The sequence below is a fragment of the Chelonia mydas genome, chromosome 20 (genome assembly GCF_015237465.2).
Source record: "Chelonia mydas isolate rCheMyd1 chromosome 20, rCheMyd1.pri.v2, whole genome shotgun sequence".
NCBI lineage: Eukaryota > Metazoa > Chordata > Testudines > Cheloniidae > Chelonia > Chelonia mydas.
Genome location: NC_051260.2, coordinates 9,652,713 through 9,671,719, shown reverse-complemented (window position 1 = coordinate 9,671,719; position 19,007 = coordinate 9,652,713). Strand labels below are relative to the sequence as shown.

General features: G+C 47.0%; 1 protein-coding gene across 4 annotated transcripts in view; it reads left to right on the top strand.

The window, feature by feature from the left end:
• Positions 1-15,952: 15,952 nt before the first annotated feature.
• The window catches only part of ATF7 (activating transcription factor 7), a 106,583-nt gene continuing 103,528 nt past the window's right edge, over positions 15,953-19,007 (top strand). The window contains exon 1 of one of the 4 annotated variants that reach the window (XM_037883828.2): positions 15,953-16,103. The gene's annotated coding sequence lies outside the window, so the exon portion shown is untranslated. Of the gene's footprint in view, positions 16,274-19,007 lie in introns of all 4 variants that reach the window. The other 3 variants (XM_043532650.1, XM_037883829.2, XM_037883830.2) reach the window with 3 other exon arrangements.

The following is a 19,007-nucleotide window of genomic DNA, read 5'->3' as shown; positions in this document are numbered from 1 at the left end:
AACTTTTGTCTTTCAGTGGTGTTAACCCTCCCCCCCCCCCCCCCCCCCCCCCCCCCCCCCCCCCCCCCCCCCCCCCCCCCCCCCCCCCCCCCAAGACAAAAGTTTTGCCACAACAATGCCAGTGTGAACAGATATCAGAGTGGCAGCCGGGTTAGTCTGTATCAGCAGAAAGAACGAGGAGGACTTGTGGCACCTCAAGACTAACAAATTTGAGCATAAGCTTTTGTGGGCTAAAGCTTCATCCGATGAAGTGAGCTGTAGCTCACGAAAGCTTATGCTCAAATAGATTTGTTCGTCTCTAAGGTGCCACAAGTCCTCGTTGTTCTTTCAGTGTGAACAGAGCGTTGTTGGCAGGGGAGCGCTGTCAAACACTGCTCGTTGGGGGTAGAAGTTTTTTGTCAGCAGGTGAGCTGACAAACGGTGGCTACGCTGCGTGACTTTTAGCAGCACAGCGGTGGCGACACAGGCGTGTCACTAAAAGCTGTGTAGTGCAGCCATAGCCAAAGACTGGGCATCGGGCAGAGCTGCGGATGAACCCTGGCCCCAACCTTCGTGCTTTCCAAACTCACACAAATAAGCAAGCTTTCTGTCTCTGAAGAGCTTGTCTTGATGTGACACAAAGCAGCAAACAGGACAAGATCGGTCCAAAATCCACAGCGAAGGAGTATCTATGGGAGGCTGTTCCCACTGTGGGAGCTGCAGTGAAGTAGGTAGGAGAGTATCTGGGGTGATGTCAGACAGCAAAAGAAGACAGTGAGACTAGCCTTTCCTGGGCCCTGTGTGTGGAGCTATGCCTGGCTGCTGCCTGCCATCATCCAGCTGGAGCTGTGGATCTGCTCAGGGATAATCCAGTGCTGTGCTAGTAGGAGGAAAATGAGTAAGGGGAGCTAGCGGAGGAGCTGGGAGAGTCTTGCCTCCCATTTAGCCCCTGTCCAGGCTCGTTTAGGTCATAAATGGGAAGGGCAGCTTCCCAAGGTGTGTTTGCTGGGCAAATCCAGGCTCTGGGTTCAGCAGTCCAAATACTTCCAGGGTGGTTGGCAGCTGCTGAGACCATTCCAGCTGGAACCAGCCTAGCTGCACATTCCTTCGTGGCTGCCTTGTGCAGTCTGCGCTGGTCAGTCTTCAACCAGCAGCGTGGGAGGGAGACAAGTTGGAAGCAAGAGGATTTGCCAGCCCTCAAAGGTAGGGGCCTACCTCCCCAGAACCAGAACTGAGTCCGTAATTAGTGAATTAGTTATGCAGTGCCAATCCTGTGCTAGCTGCTAATGACACCTTGTACTTAGAACCCTGCCTGGGAAGCATCTCACCCTCTCCCTGTGGCAGATAATGTGCTACACTTGCACTGTAGTGGGGAAAGTGAGGCAAAGAGTGGAAGAGACGTGCCCTAAGGTCTCCAAGGGAGTAGAAGCCAGCTCTCCTGCCTTGTGGGCCTGCGTCTCAACCTTCCCCCTGGCAGCAGGCTGGTGCCCTCTATGAGTCTGTGCAGGACGTGGTCTCAGTCGGTACATGAATGCCTCTGTCACACAAGCTGCCCTAATCACTGGCTTCCTCGCTGATGGGATTAGTGTGACTTGAATGAACCACAGGGCCGGTTTGCCCCTCACATAGACCCCCACCCCAATGCACCCCCAATACAGGCTTGAGGCACGTTGGCTGGGCGCTGAGAAGCTGCCTACTGCCTCAGATGCACCTAGTGGGGATGGGGAACCCAGGCCCCCGCTGTGCTAAGCAGGCATCTTTCATCGTCCCTCTGTCTTGTCTTTGCCAGTGGCTGATGCTTTGAAGGCCGCTCTGGGCATGCTATTTAGGTGTCAGTATTGCGTTAATTTGCACCTGGTCAGTGCTGATGTCGGAGGGGAAGGACAGCTGCACTTTGACCTCACTCTGCTCGGAGCACCCGCAGCTCAAAGGGAAATGGCCATTGCAACAAAGCTGTGGCCACCTTGACTTGGCATGGCTCATCATGGTACATGCAACAGCCACTGGAAACTTCGCAGCTAGTGTAGGCAAGGGGCAGTCTGTCTTTCAATTCTGTTTGTACACTGCTTAGCACAGCGGGGTCGTGGCCCAGGATTGGGGGTGCTTAGGCACTATAGTAATACAAGTAACTCAGAGGTGGCCTTGACCAGGACCCACTTGTGAATCACTGTTAGTAGTGCAGGGCCTGTGACACACAGGCAAGTACATCTGATTCCTCTCAAAGGCCGTGGGGCGTATGTAAGTCAGGATTTTAGAACTGATCATGCCTGCTGCACTCTGAACCCATTTCTCCTCCCTGCTACTGACTCGTCTTACATCTACCTACCTGATTTTTATCTAGGTATTTACACAGCCCTCACTGCTGTGGTATCTGATCAATGGGTTTTTCCTCACTACCGATGCTGTGAGGTAGTAAAGAATTAGCTCCATTAAACAGATGGGGAACTGAGGCACAGGGTAGATTAAGTGATTTACCCAAGATCACACCAGGCATAGGGAACAGAAGCCAGGTGTCCTCAGTCCTAGCGCAATACCCTTTCTGTTGGGCCATCCTCCCTACTCATCCCTGCCTCAACACAGAATCATAGATATTAGGGTTGGAAGAGACCTCAGGAGGTCATCTAGTCTAATCCCCTGCTCAAAGCAGGACCAACACCAACCAATCATCCCAGCCAGGGCTTTGTCAAGCCGGGCCTTAAAAACCTCTATGGATGGAGATTCCACCACCTCCCTAGGTAACCCATTCCAGTGCTTCACCAGCCTCCTAGTGAAAGAGTATTTCCTAATATCCAACCTAGACCTCCCCCACTGCAACTTGAGACCATTGCTCCTTGTTCTGTCATCTGCCACCACTGAGAACAGCCGAGCTCCATTGTCTTTGGAACCCCCCTTCAGGTAGCTGAAGGCTGCTATCAAATCCCCCCTCACTCTTCTCTTCTGCAGAGTAAATAACCCCAGTTCCCTCAACCTCTCCTTGTAAGTCATGTGCCCCAGCCCCCTGATCATTTTCGTTGCCCTCCACTGGACTCTCTCCAATTTGCCTACATCCCTTCTGTAGTGGGGGACCATAACTGGACACATACTCCAGATGTGGCCTCACCAGTGCCACATAGAGGGGAATAATCACTTCCCTTGATCTGCTGGCAATGCTCCTGCTCATACAGCCCAATATACCGTTGGCCTTCTTGGCACCAAGGGCACACTGCTGACTCATATCTAGCTTCTCATCCACTGTAATCCCCAGAACCTTTTCTGCAGAACTGCTGCTTAGCCAGTCAGTCCCCAGCTTGTAATGGTGCATGGGATTCTTCCTTCCTAAGTGCAGGACTCTGCGCTTATCCTTGTTGAACCTCATCAGATTTCTTTTGGCCCAATCCTCCAATTTGTCTAGGTCACTCTGGACCTGATCCCTACCCTATAGCTTTCTACAGCAGGAGTAAACAGAGCTAAGCTACCTCTTACACACACCCGGGCTGCAATTAAAGCCGCAGGGAGTACCTCCTGCTGTTGTAAACCCCACAGCTGGTACTGAAAGCCTGGTGTTGATGTTGCTAGGGAACCAGGCTGCCTGGGTGTTTATGACAGCTTTGCCTGTGTTTTGGAAACCCACCCTCGATACTGAAGCAAGCCAGCCCAGCGGTTGATAAAACCCCAGGCAAGAGGTGTTAAATGACTTAGCAAATGCTAAGTAGCTTGTATCTGTGCTGCATGGACGTCAAGGCTGAGCAAGTACTTCTTTCATCAACAGAGCCCAGAAGGGCCAAGGCCTGGAAAAGAGACAATTAGTGCTGGTAAGTCCCCGGAGGGGAGCCATCAGGTTGGTATAAATATACTCCATGGATTAGAGAGAGGTGTATCACACAGATAAAATACAAGCTGACAGCTGGAGTCTCTTACAGCAGGTGGGGGCAGTACATACAAATTGAGATTAAACTTCCATTATCATTCCCTTCCCTGCTCAGTTACTTTATAACTTTCGGAACCAGATTCCTTTGGGGATAAATTTTTCCAGGCTTGGGCTCAGCCCAGCTGTGATTGTTGGGTTTTTTTAAGTTTGAGCAAGATTTGTTCAGCCGTTTGGAGTTCTTTCTGCATGTGAAAAAGAGAACAAGGCAGGAAAATCCTCTTTCTCTTGTGTTCTGATCAGAAATGTCCTTGCAAAAGTTCAAAAGGCCTGACTAAATTTTGTTCCACCATGGCTTACTTTGTAGATCTTGGTGAGACCTAAGGAATAAGTCAAGTTTGAAAGTAACCGCTGGTGTTGAGAAAGTATTTTTTTTAACAACAAAAATACATGTAGAATTTGTTGGGAGGTCTTTTAAAGTGCTGTCTGTCTAATGGGGTAACGTTGCCATAGTATCCAATCACCTCACCTTCTTCAATACCCTACTTCCCCCACATACATATCCTGTGAGGTGGGGTAGTGCTATTATTCCCATTTTACAGATGAGGGAGCTGGGGCCCAGAGAGACCAAGTGACTTGTCCAAGGGCCTAGACTCTCTAATCTATAGAGTGGATTTATCATAAGGCTGCAGCAAAGCAGGGAACTGAATGTAGGTCTTCCAAGTCTGAGCCCTGGTCTATACCAGTGGTTCTCAACCAGGGCTTCAGGGCCCCCTGGGGGGCTGCCAGCAGGTTTCAGGGGGTCCTCCAAGCAGGGACAGCGTTAGACTTGCTGGGGCCCAGGGCAGAAAGCCGAAGCCCCAAGGCATGGGGCTGAAGCCCAGGGCCCTGAGCCCTGTCTCCTGGGGCTGAAGCCAAAGCCTGACCAACTTAGCTTCGCAGGGGCCCCTGTGGCCGACCCTGGCTTTTATATGCAGAAAACCAGTTATTATGGCATGGGGGGGGCATGGAGTTTTTATATCATGTTGTGGGGGCCTCAGAAAGAAAAAAGTTGAGGACCCCAGTCTACACTACATAGTTAGGTCAAAGTAAAGCAGCTTACGTTGACCTAATTATGTCAGTGTACTACTCCACGAGAGGAGTAGGGCTTATGTTGGTCTAGTTAGGGCTATCATTTGTGTCAATTTCATGGCTCCATGCTGGAGCCACTTTCCCCCTTCCTGACTCTTGTATTGCTAAGTGGGATTTAAATTTCTCTCAGTGCAGGTCAGAGAAGTGACATTTGGGCTCTGTCACTTTGCAGACCTCCCATTTGCTTGAGGGATCATTCTGTCTTCACAGGCCTTGTAGAAATAGACTCATATGGGGGTTCCATGTTTATTCCCTGTCAGCTCTGTTATCAGTCTCTCCTGAAACATTGATGCCTCTCACAACACTTGGGCTCTGAAAGCCAAGCCAGGTTTTCTCTGCCTCTGACATCACAGTGGATAAGAAAGGGTCCACAGTGAGAATTCACCTGGACGATACTGTTGACCCCCTCCCCCGACAAAAGGGAGAAGTGCCAGAGACTTCATGACATCCCCTAGGGAATGGAGGAAGGGGAATCCCGCAGGGAATTCTGACATCTCAGAATTTGTTTTCCTTCTAAATCAGAATGAAAAGTCAAAAACATTTCTATTCGGAATCTAAACATTCCATTTCAATAATGTAAAAAGATTAGAATAAAAAAGATTAAATAACTATATATTATATATAATATAGATATGTTCAAATTAATATTTTAATGTACAAGTAGAAACAAAATTAATAAAAATATAAAGTTGAAAGAAAACATTTTTACTTTATCAAAATGAAACTTTAACATTATTGAAACTAAATGAGAAAGTTAAAATTGTTTTGACTTTTTCCCCAGTGAAAAATTTCACTGAAATTTACACATTCCTGTAAAACTTGTCAAATTTGATGAAACTGCATATCTATCTGTCGTCTCTTGACTTAAACTCAAATTTGGAAGCTCTCTGGGGCGGGAACCATCTTGAGTTCTGTGTTTGTACTGCACCTAACACAATGGGGTCCTGGTCCAGGCCAGAGACTCCTAAGCACTATCACTATACAAATAATTTTCCAACTGAAAACTGTTCCATCTATAACATTTTTAACTAGTTCTACTACAGATTTTGCTATCACTAACGATTTTATGTGGAAAGTGCCCAGATATTGTAGTGATGGGCAGCAGGACACAATCTCCAGATCTGATAGATCCACAAGGCTCCAGTGTGCTGCCCCATAGCTGAGCTGGCTCTGCAGGGCTAAACACTTGGTTTTGTCAGTAAAATGAGTGCTATGGAATTAAAGGCTGTATAAACAAACACTGTAATTTAAGCAGATCTGACACACAGGGAGCCTCCCTGCTGAGTAACAAGGGGCTTTCTTTACACAGCAAACTTCTTTGGCTCTACCCTAAGCCTCCAGGCCATCTCCAGCTGCAATTAGAGAGGAGCTGGGCGAAACTATTGTAGGAAATTCTTAGTATTTTGAAACGTGTTTTTGTCTCCAATCAGGACAAAATGACAAAATATTGACCTTTTTGCAGAACAGAAAGTTCTGAAAATTTTTGATTTGGAAATGTCAAAGTGGGGGGAGGGGGGTTTGGGGGGAAGGGGGAAAGGCAGTCAGTCTGATATTAATCTGTGTCTGCCTCAACTGCCGCAATGCCTCCTGGGAGCCGTAGTTCAGGTCCCCCTCTATGGCCTGGGCTCCCTGGCTGGACTTCATCTCTCATGATGCACCATGGTTTCCTCTCTGGTTAACCTGCCACAGTACATTATGGGAGTCACATGATCACAGTGCTTCATGGGAGATGTAGTCCAGCCATAAAAATAGTGGCATGAAGCATCCGAACTACAGTGCCCAGGAGGTACCAAGGCAGCTCAGGCATACACAGATTATGGTTGAACAGACTCAAAATACATTTTGATTTGGTTTGACAAACTGAAATATTTTGATTTGTCTTGACCCAAAATGAAATATTTTTATTAGATTTTCCAGGCAGAATATCAAAACATTTGAGGAAAAAACACAATTTTCCCACAGAAAATTTTGATATTTGTTGAAAAAATAGATGGAAAGTTCCTGACCTCCCATAAATTAGAACAAATCCTCCTTAAGCATTTGCTCAGAGGAATGACATGTCCTAAACAGAGTTCCACTCAGATCCCAGTTATCCATTCATTTGTATAACCCTTAGGAAGAGCTGCCTGGCATAAAGGAAGGGTCTTGAGTAACTCCATTAATCCGAGTTTGTCTGCTCAAAAACTTAAATTAATGTGAGAGGCAAAGATGTTGAGGTTTTTGGCCTGGAGCATGGAGCTCTCGCTAGAGTCATCTGGGTATATCTAACCAAATCAATTCCATACCTTTTCAGGGGTCTAGGGCATTGGTACACCTTGCTCCCTCCTATTCTCTGCCTGTCACACACCAGTTCAGTCTGCAGAGGGCTGTAATACAGTCTAATCCAGGTTATTTGGGCTCTACACAGCAGTAACTGGGTGGGGTTTTGATGCCTGTGATGTACAGCAGTCTAGACTAGGTGATCTGGTGTGGTCCCTTCTGGTGTGGTTCCTTCAAGGCTGGGATTCTATGACAATAGAAAGAATCTTGTGCATGGTCTTAGGGCTTTGACCTGGAAGATTTGGAGCACTCTAGCTTGATCCAACAAAGAAACAGAAGTACCATTGCAGGTCACCTCACTAACTACCTGACCTCCGCTCTGTAGTGGTCAATAGTGGCCATGCTCAGACATGTACCAGCCTGTATGAAGCAAGTTCATGATTTTCAGCCTAGTGGACAGGTGGTCACAAACACACAAACAACAACAGCTGACTGCTGTACTAATATTTGCACCTTAGTTTTTTCTAAGCACCTTGCCAATGAGTTAATCCCCACAATGTGAGAGGTCAGCATTACTGCCCCTACTTTACAGATGGGGAAACTCAGGCACAGAGAGATTGAAATGACTGGCACACCTTGTGGCAAATTGATGTCAGAGCCCAGATTAGAACCCGATTCCCTTTCACTGGATCCATCCACGTGTATAGCTTCATATTTAATCAGGAGTTCTTGCTCTGATTATTAAAGCAGGTTAGATTCAGGGGAGGCAGTATGATCTAGCACATGGGGCATGTCACTGGCAGTCAGTACACTGGGTTCTAATCTTGGCACTGCTGTGTGACTCTGGACAAGTCACGTCCCTGCTCTGTGCCTCAGTTTCCCTTCCCACCCTTTATTTCTTTAGACTGTGAACTCTTTGAGATAGGGATTGTCCCTCACTCTGTGTCTGTGCAGCGCCCAGCACATTGGGGCCCCAATAATTAAATAATGGACTCAGATAATTAATTATAATTATAATTTATTTGTATTGCAGTAGCACCTGGGAGCCCCAATCATGGATCAGGATGCCATTGCTCTAGGCGCTGTACAAACACAGAACAAAAAGACAGTTCCTGCCCCAAAGACCTTACAATCTAAATGTACCCCCGGCCATGGGAATGGCACCACTTTCCAATAAGATGGGGGCTGTCAGCCAAGAACATGTCCATACTTAACCTTAGGGTGCTCAGATAGCAAGTGTGAAAAATCGGGACACTTTTTGGGGTGGGGGGGAGAGGTATAAGTTGCGTATATAAGACAAGGCCCTAATATCACCCTAGTTAACCTTAAGCATCCAAAGACAATTTCCCAATCCATCTACTCCCTCCCTTGTTACTAGAGCCCGGGGAAGGCTGTATTGAGCCCAAAGGGCGTGCTGCTGCTTTCCCTCGGAGCACACAGAAAGCAGGCACATAATTTGAATAGCGGCATGGCTCATTAATTTAATTAATGGAAAGGATAGCAAGTAGCATTTAGCCCACTTACCTATCATTTGCTTAATCTTCCTCAATTTGGAGCCTATTATTCCTGATGACACTTTCTATTGTTAACAAGGCAATTACTGCTTTATAGTCAGTGCAGCTCATACCCAGGGCTCCTGTTCAGGTTAGGTATCCCTTTGCTTCCCCCCTCTTGTAATTACCTGACACCAAATCCCAGTGCCCTCAGGCAGCTCTGGGCTATGATCAATTGCAGCTTGAAGCAGGGGACTCTGAGAGAAAAGAGGAGCAAATCTTTCACGTTTCCAATTGGGTAAACAGGCCGCTTTGGCAAAAGATCTGATGTTTGGGAAAGAAAGAAAGGCCCTTTGTTTTTTCTGGGCTGGACACAGAGCATGTAGAGTTGTTTGGTTTGGCAAGTCCTCCCCACTTTAAAGGACTCCCCTCTTCTCCTGTATCTCTCTGAGGCACTTTTGCTTTGCTTTTTTTTGTTTCGCTTCCCCCTTCTCTCCTTCATTTTAGCATCTGCTTGACCACATCAGGATATGAAATACCCAGTGTTATTTCAAAACCACCCTCCCAGAGGCTTGCAATCATTAAAGAACCCATGGCACTTACGCAAACATCAGGGCATCCTGGATAAATTCCAGGCCAGGTTATTCCATTCTGGCTCCCCCAAGGTATCAGCTGAGTAAATCAGACTGTACCTTCCTGCCCTAAACTGTTGTGCTGAATGGCTGGTGCTAAATCATATGGTAACATTTCCCCTCAGAAATTTTCTTTCTTAGAAAGCTGTAGTGGTAAAAGTTTGGCTGGCATAGTGGTATTAAGCCATGCCTCTGAGGGGGTTTTGGACAGTGGAGATTGAACCTGGGCCCTCGCCTGTTTGAGCTAAAAGATCCTGCTCTGTTAGCCAAGACGGTAGCAGGCTAATCAACCTCTGCATGTGGCTCAGGCACTGCTAAAGGGGGGACAGAGTGGCGCACTGAGTTGCTCTGGATTACAGTGACCCCACAAAACTATTTCAGTGAAGACCATTTGTATTTGGCTGCTTGTGATAGCATTTTCTGTCCATAGGGCACCAAGCTGTAATGGTGAAAGGCGCGGTGCACTGTGGGTAGGCATCCCACTGTCCTCTGTGAGGCCTTCAGACGCACCCCTTGTGGAAACTGTCCCTGTGCATTGGAGGATACCCAGGCGCCTCTCAGAGAATTGTGGGGATCTGGTACCAAATGCCCACAATTCCCTCTGCTCCATCCCATAATTAGCCACTCATGTGCACCATTTTCCAACTCGCAGCTGCAAACATGGATGTGGCAAAGGCACCGCAGTGCTCTTCTGCACTCTAAGGTCAGGGCATACAATTTCTCTTGTGTTTACAAGCACACAGCGCTCAGACAAAGCCAACTGAGGACAATTGGTCAGGGATTGCAGAGGAATTTGTTTAACTCCTAAGGGGTTTTATAGTCAGCATGGATTGTTCCTTCCTGCTGGATTCTCTCCTGCCTTTCATCTGAACAAAATATTCTCTCAGTCGTTAGTTTACTCCAGTAACTGCTCGGTTAAGGCAAATCAGTGTAAAACATAGGACTAGTCTGGAAGGGACCTCCTGGATCACAGAGTGCAGTCCCTTGCTGTTGCAAGCAACCCCTTCATATCATCCTATTCAGACATTCATCAAGCTCCATCTTAAAACTAGTCAACTGGTTTGCTCCCCCTGCTCCTCCTGGGAAACTGTTCCAGAACATCACTCCTCTGACAGTTACAAACCTTCTATTTTCCAGCCCTGTGAGAGAAACTCTGCACAATTCTCCATTGGCAATTTGCACTGCAGTAGTTACATTGATGCATATTTCTCTAATGCACACAGGGTAGGAAGGGTGCTCTGGTAAAAAAGACATTGGATCTGGGTTAAATTCCCAATTTAGTCACAGATGTCCTGCATGGCCTTAGGCAAGTCATTTAACCACTGTAAGCTTCAGTTTTCCCGGCTGTAGAATGGGAATAATATTTCCTTACCCTGACAGGGCTCCTGTGAGGATCAAAGCCATTAATGGCTGCCCAGATGTTACAGTGAGAGGGCCACACAATTACCTTGATAATCCCTTATTGCTCTATATTTTGTATACTTGTTTACAACAGTGGAAAACATCACCACTCTGATCTGCTAGCATTTTACTCCCATTTTGTATTAAGTCAGGAGAACAGTGAATCAGACCCTAATAGAATATTAACCCACTCTTGGGAGCTAACCATTTATCTCTTTTCTCCGGGTGTGGATGTGTTCTAGGTGGGACAAAACTGTTAGCTCCACCTCTGATGCTTCCCTGTATAAATGGAGTTTTAAAGTAGACTTGTCTGAGGTTACTTAGGATTCCCAGATTTATTCTGCCTCAAAGACAGGCCTAATTTTCTGGTTCTGCTTAGAACAAGATTTTCTCTTGTCTGAGATAAGCAATTTCTGGTAGCTCCTGACACGCAGTAAGATATCCCATCTACATTCAGGGGTGCCCAACCTACGGCCTGCGGGTCATGCATGGCCCACCAAAGCATTTCATAAGGCCCGCAACCTGCTTCAACACAATATACTAACAGGCAATTCATTAGCGTTTTGTCATCATGTTTACATCATTTTAGTTTACACAAGTGTGCAAATAGACAATACTGTACATAGAAACAACCTATCTAAATACATACAAAACAAGCTGAACTTAAAATATAAATCAATACAGGTGACTTTAAATCTTATTAAAATATAGAATCTGTTTGGCCCACACAAGGTTGTGCTTAGGTTTATGTGGCCCTCCAATATAATAAAGTTAGGCACCACTGGATTAAATGACTGAGTTTCACAGTATGCAGTGTTGTAGCCATGTAGGTACCACAATATTAAAGAAGAGCTCAGTGTAAGAGCTCCAATAAAAGATATTACCTCACCCATCTTCTCTCTCTGAGTTTCACTGGTGTGTTTGAGAAATGTGTGGTTTAATTGATCAGTCCAAATTAGGCCTACCCGGGTCAGAATTTAGCTCTTGTCAAGGTAAACTTGTGGTCTTCTCTTTTGTTGTACCTATCTTTAATATTTTTAATTTTAAAAGGCAGTGGGGTGATCCTGGGAATTTCAGTACTAGGTTAAAATTGGCTGAACCAATGATTACAAGTAGAATAATAAAACCTCTAGGACAATGTGATATGTTGGGAATTAGTGTGTGGCTTCTGCAAAGGAAAATCATGGCTCTGTAATCTGTTAGAATTGTTTGAGCATGTCAGTACCGTATTAGATAAAAGGCAACTGGTTGCTCAATCTTTGTTTGGCCTTTGACAAAGTCCCTCGCAAGAGGCTATTTTAAGGAATCTACTAATCCTGGGGTGAGATGCAAACTACAATCATGGATCAGAAACTGTCTAAGGCTGTGTCTACACTACAGAAGTCTGCCGTGCAGATGCTCTATGCCAGTGGGAGAGAGCTCTCCCATTGACATAAAGAAACCACCCCCAACAAGCGGCAGTAGCTATATTGGCAGGAGAGTGTCTTCTAACATAGCACTGTCTACACCGGCACTTATGTCAGTCAGGGGGGTATTTTTTTCACACCCTGACTGACAAAAGTTTTACCAACAAAAGTGCTAGTGTAGACATAGCCTAAGAGACAGAAAACAGAGAAGGAATAAACAACTTTCAAGGTGGCAAAAAGTTAAAAGCTGGGTGCCACAAGGTTCTGTACTAGCATTGGTCTGTATCTGCCTGTTTGTCTCGTCTTACAGTGAGACAGCCAGCTCTTGGGGGTAGAGACTGTCTTCTTGTTTTTGTGTTTGTACAGCACCTAGCACTATGGGGTCTGAGTCCATGAGTGGGGCTCCCAGGCACTTCTACAATACAAATAATAATATATTAGTTCTTTACAACAAAACCTACACTAAAAGAACCTAGTTAAAGTTGCAACATCAAACATTGAGAAGTTGCCCACACAGCATAATGTTGCTCCCTTGGGTATATGCATTAGGACAGTCTTTCTTTACACGATCACCTATCTTTTTCCACAGGACGCCTGCCATATACACTGCATGGGACAGATTTGTAACTGAGGAATTCAGAAGAAAGTGCATCCTGTGTGCTGGTTATTCCCCAAGTGTCCATCATGGGATTTCTTGCATGTAAATCTTCTAAAGCAGCTTGTACTGGCAACTGATACTGGGGCCATGTCTACACTACGAGGATTACAGTGGCACAGCTACAGAAGTGTAGCTATGTTTCTGTAGTGTAAATGCTTCCTACATTGATGGACGGGGGTTTTCCATCGATGTAGGTAATACTCTACCTGAGTGGCAGCAGCTAGATTGACAGAACAAGTCTTTCACTGACCTAGCTGGGCCTACGTTGGTGCTTACGTTGGTTTAACTATCAGGTGCTCAGGGGAGTTCATAATCTAATTAGACAAAACAAAGGGTGGGAGGGGAAACAGAGTCATGGAGGGGAAGTTATTTGACCAAAGTCACCCAGCAGGTCAGAGACAGAACCAAGAATAGAACCCATGTCTCCTGATTCCCAGTCTAGTACCTGATCCACTGGATCATGCTGCTTCTCAAGAGGTCCCGGTGCTCAACTTTCACACTGCAAGTTCCTAAAATGCTGAGATTCTTATTTATTTGTATAGCAGTAGTGCCTAGGAGCCCCAGTCAGGGACCAGGATCCCATTGTGCTCGGCACTGTACAAACACAGACCAATAAAACTGTCCCTGGCCCAAAATGCATATCTGCTACATCATTGCCTTTTCCATGTTTTATGGTGGAAGGTGTTAATGGCTGCCATCAAGAGGGTCCTTCATATACAGACAATTACAGATCTGGTCAAAGCCAGTGGGTATGCAAAGCACTCTTCCTTCAGTTTAAATGGAAGGAGCAATTAAGTCCCTTTATGTAGTGATATCTATCTAGAAACAATACCAGGCTACTGCCCAAGACACTGGGTCACAGAGTTGAGTTACTGGTTGGTGGGGGGCCCGGAGTTCCCTGGTTACAAATACAGGAGCAACTGGCAAGCTGTGTGTGAGGCAAAAAGCCTTGGGGCACAGGACTGTCTGGAGAGTCAAGCTTGGAAACTGCCTGCTGTTATTTATTGCTACTCTGTTCAGCAAAGAAGGACTTAGTTCAAACCTGTTTATTTACAAAGAATATACACAGAGAATAGACCTGACTCACTTTATTCATTTGTCCTCCTAATGGGAACAACCTGGCAACTTCCCAAATGGTGGTAACTACTCAGGGGCAAACACACATTTATGCATCTTGGGTGGCTTAGTTTTCAAATCTCTCTTTTGCAAGGAGGGGTTGCTTTGAATAACCAGCAAGTTACATGGTGCTGTATTGTTATTATTGGTATCCAAGAGGAATTACAGTAATTGGCAAAGAACAAATCTTCTCAAAGCAAGCATTGTAACAAACCTAGGACTTCATGGATATCAGGTTTGGTGCTCCCCATGGACACTGCAGCAAGGGGAACAGAATCCAGATCTTCATGCTCCAAAAACACAAGCCTCTACCACTTTTGCCAAGAGGGAATCGATAGTAGCAGTATAGGGCTGATGACACACAGCTAAACAGGTTGATTTCCAGCTAGTAGAGAGTGGAGGTAGTTCAAAAAAACATGTACGCTAGCTAGCTCTTTATAGTTGGACAAAGGAAACGTAGTCATTATCTCTAAAACTATCTACAAAGTGGGGTGTGTGAAGGGTGCTGGTGTGAAGACACACACTGTGCATGTGCTGGGAGTTTGCTGTCCTTTCTTTGAAATCTGGGGGAGAGAGAGCAGTGGGGTCACCTGCCATCCCGCTGTGGGAGTTGCGGGTCGGTAGGTTGCCTCCATGAGAAGAATGTGGCATGGGAGGATTTGAGTAACTGGTTGTTTCCCTCTGTGGGAGGCAGGATGATCATCTGCCCTCTATGGGGTATGGAAGAGGGGTGTCAGTGGCTTTTCCCATCCCACAGAGAGGTGCATGCTGCCCACCCACCATGGGGTGGCAGTGAGGGGAGCTATGTCATTGTCCCTTTGTGGGCGGTTGTTGATGGGGGTCTCTTACTGTCCCTCAGTGGTGGGGGGTGACAGCACTGTCACCCTCTGTCAATGTCCCCTCTGGAGGGCAGGTGTCGGGGGGCTCTGTCACTGTCCCCTCAGTGGTGGGGGATGATGGGGGTCTCTGTCAATGTCCCCTCTGGAGGGCAGGTGTCGGGGGGCTCTGTCACTGTCTCCTCAGTGGTGGGGGGTGGTGGGGGTCTCTGTCAATGTCCCCTCTGGAGGGCAGGTGTCGGGGGGCTCTGTCACTGTCCCCTCAGTGGTGGAGGGTGGTGGGGGTCTCTGTCAATGTCCCCTCTGGAGGGCAGGTGTCAGGGGGTCTCTCTCACTGTCCCCCCAGTGGTGGGGGGTGGTGGGGGGTGGTGGGGGTCTCTGTCAATGTCCCCTCTGGAGGGCAGGTGTCGGGGGGCTCTGTCACTTTCCCCTCAGTGGTGGGGGGTGGTGGGGGTCTCTGTCAATGTCCCCTCTGGAGGGCAGGTGTCGGGGGGCTCTGTCACTGTCCCCCCAGTGGTGGGGGGTGATGGGGGTCTCTGTCAATGTCCCCTCTGGAGGGCAGGTGTCGGGGGGCTCTGTCACTGTCCCCCCAGTGGTGGGGGGTGATGGGGGTCTCTGTCAATGTCCCCTCTGGAGGGCAGGTGTCAGGGGCTCTGTCACTGTCCCCCCAGTGGTGGGGGGTGGGGGGGGTCTCTGTCAATGTCCCCTCTGGAGGGCAGGTGTCAGGGGCTCTGTCACTGACCCCCCAGTGGTGGGGGGTGGTGGGGGTCTCTGTCAATGTCCCCTCTGGAGGGCAGGTGTCGGGGGTCTCTCTCACTGTCCCCCCAGTGGTGGGGGGTGGTGGGGGTCTCTGTCAATGTCCCCTCTGGAGGGCAGGTGTCGGGGGGCTCTGTCACTGTCCCCCCAGTGGTGGGGGGTGGGGGGGGTCTCTGTCAATGTCCCCTCTGGAGGGCAGGTGTCGAGGGGCTCTGTCACTGTCCCCTCAGTGGTGGGAGTGGGAGACTGTCGCTGCCTTTTCTGTGAGGGATCCCACCTAGAGGGCCCCGACCAGCAACACCCCCTCATCTGAGGAAGGCAGACAGGGCGTGCACCCTCCACCCACCGCCTCTTGCGGGCAACGCCCACCCCTCCGCTTTGGCTCCCATCCCGGGCTGATGATTGGTTCTCCCTGATCCATGCCCCGCCCCTCTGGACGTCTCGCGAGAATCTCGCGTGTAGGGAGGGAGGGGGCACCCAGCGCGAGACCCAGGGACAGCTCGAGAGGGACGGAGCCAGCGCGAGATTCCGTGGCCAGCGCGAGGCAGAGGTGCGGACCTGAGGCAACCCAAGTGTTCCCCCCGGTCTCGAGGTGAGCGAGGCCCCCCGCTGTCCCCCCAGAGTAGGCGCTGGGCCCCCCCTCACCTCCCCGAGTTTTCGTGAGAGTACCGGCCCCTTCCGTGAGTGACAAGCCTCGTCGGCCAATCGGTACACCGGGCATCTTGGAGTGATGGGCGTCGCAACCAACAGCGTCCGGGAATGGTGTGGTCACACCCCTTTAGGGATGGGCGGGGCTCAGGGTTGCTGGAGGCTCCGAGGGGCCCGGGCGGTGGCTGGTTGCGGGGGGGGGCCCGGCCACGGACAGCTGGTTGGGGGCGTGCAAATGTCTGCTCGTGAGGGGTCCTGGGCTCCTTAGTGGGGGGCCGAGTGCTTTGGTTTGGGGGGTTATGAGGGGCCCCGTGATGAGAAGGGGTTCTGGGCTGCCCCGTTGGGGGTTATGGGGGTCCCTATGCAGCAGGGCCGTTCTGGGTCAGCAGGTGGCTATGGGGCGGGTCCTCGTGCAGTAGGGAGATCCTGGCCTGGGTAAGGGCTTGGGGCTCTCTAGTGAAAATGGGTGAGTTAGGGAGATGGCAGGCTTGGGGGTAGAGGGGGCTCGTGGGATTGGTAGATTGGGGGTGTCAGAAAAGCAACTTGATGGGGTTCTAGGATAATGCTGAGACTAGATATAGTGGGAGTAACCCTTTAACAACTCCCCTCCTGGGAAGTGTATTGGAAGGGGTTGACTTCCCCCATCCCCAGGCAAGTTACATCAGTTACTCTAAATATCAATAGGGTAAAAACTTAATGTTTAAATTGCACAATCTTTTTTTGTGTGTGTATATATATATAACTACAATTATTTAAGAAAATATATATATTGTGCAATTTAAACATTAAGTTTTTACTCTACTGATATTTAGAATAACTGATATAACTTGCCTGGGGATGGGAGGAGTCAACCCCTTCCAGTACGCTCCCCAGGAGGGGGGAGTGTGTATGTATGTATCTATCTCACTGTTAAAGTTTGGGCTTCCAAAGTCTATGAGAACTTGTTGAAGCAATGAGTGTTTAATCCATTACTGCACAATTGCTTCTCTTTCACTTACATACTGTGGTAGACTAGGTGATAGTTTCTAGTAAATTAGAACTATTAAACAAACTGGCTCATTTGTCAAAAGGGTTTCATCTTTATTGCTAAAATTAATTGGGCCCCATTTTCTTTCCTTACCCTAAAATAAAAAGACCAACAGGTTAGACTTTTCTTACATGAAATATTATCTGAAAATAAAAATACTTGTTGATGCATATAAAATCAGCATAGATTAATCAAATAAACTTGATTTTTTAAGACCAGACTCTGCTGTAATTTACACGCGTCCACTGCGATCCTTCATAACCTCTTTCCATTCTCCTATCTGTACCTTTTTCTATGCTGCTTTCTATGCATGGAATGTCATCTCTATCCCGGTTCCGCAAGTAGTTACTGTCTCCATATTCAGGTCCCTTCTAAAGACTAAATTTTTCTATGAATGAATTAATAAAATTGTATGCATACTTTCTCTGGGCTCTTCAGCATGTCTTGTTTCATCATTGTGTTTTGTGGGGTAGGGACTTTCTTCAGTTTGTCTGGTACAGCATCAAGCACATTGTTAACCATAACCAATAGCACTATCCAAAAGGATTGTATGGTGCTTTACAAACTATATAAATATAATTATTGCCCGTTCACTAAAATATAGTCACTTGTGGTGTGGAATGCAGCAGCTATTCTGAATCACAAATTCTATAAAACAGTGATTTGACACAAATTAAGAATAACTTCACTTGAACAAAGGGGATTTTATGGGGGTAGAATATAATTGCCCGAGTTGGAATCTCATTATTAGCAGGGTTAACATCCCTTCTTTAAAAAAGAAAAAAGAAAAAAGAAAAAAAAATTGTATTTGGCTGCTTTCATATGAATACATATTAACCATTTATCATTCTGGCCAACCATAATCAGTTTCATGGCTGTAGTTTAACCATCACTGGAGTGCTTGTTTGCTGTTAGTGTCTAAAAAGAAGGTTGAACTGATGAAGTTACAGGCCGTAAATGTAGATGTAAAGTTAGTTGAAATATGGTTAACTGTACTTGTGTCTGCAGTAGCCTCTTTAGAGAGAGGGTTCTTCGTTTGGATCAATTATTTCTAATCCCAGAATCTGATTGGGAGTAGAGGGGTGGAAAACCAGTCTTTCTGTTTCAAAACTGTGAACAAACAGGCATTGGATGACGCTATCTTGTTCACAGAATCCTAGTTTACAGAACCTGAAGGGCCATTGAATTATACAAATTTGTTCCATTTTCACAGTTGTACTCAAGCAAAGACATTTGGGAAATGTCAAATTTTCTCTATATTTCAGGTGATAAATTTAGAGCGAGAAAATGTATGTTGTTTAATCATAGCAGTTAGAGCAGGAAAATACCTTTCAGGATATCTGGTCCGTCTCACTGGCCAGTGCAGGATTATTCCATTCTATATTTTCTTGAGACAATCCAGTTGTAAATGCCTCAAGCAAGAGGGTTTCTTTGTGGAGACTATTCCTGCATCTAACAGATTTAACTTTTGACAACTTTATTTGTACTTAGCCAAGTTTTGCGTTAAATTTATGCCATTATTCTTGGTTATACCTACTTGTACAATGCTCCTTCTCCCTCACTGGCATTCACTCTTCAAATAATTGTAGGCAGTTTATGTGTCCATCTTAGTTGTCATTAGCCAAATTACACATATAGCTACTTTAATGTTTCTTCATAAATCAATCCCTTAAGTGACTTTATCGCTCCCCCCCACCCCCTCCCCGAATGTCCTCCAGTTTGTCAGTAGTAAGTGCTGATATTGGGTTGCTTAGAGCTGAATAAAGTTCACATCAGAGTTTTAAAGATGAGGACATAACCTTCTTGCTCTGGGTCACATTT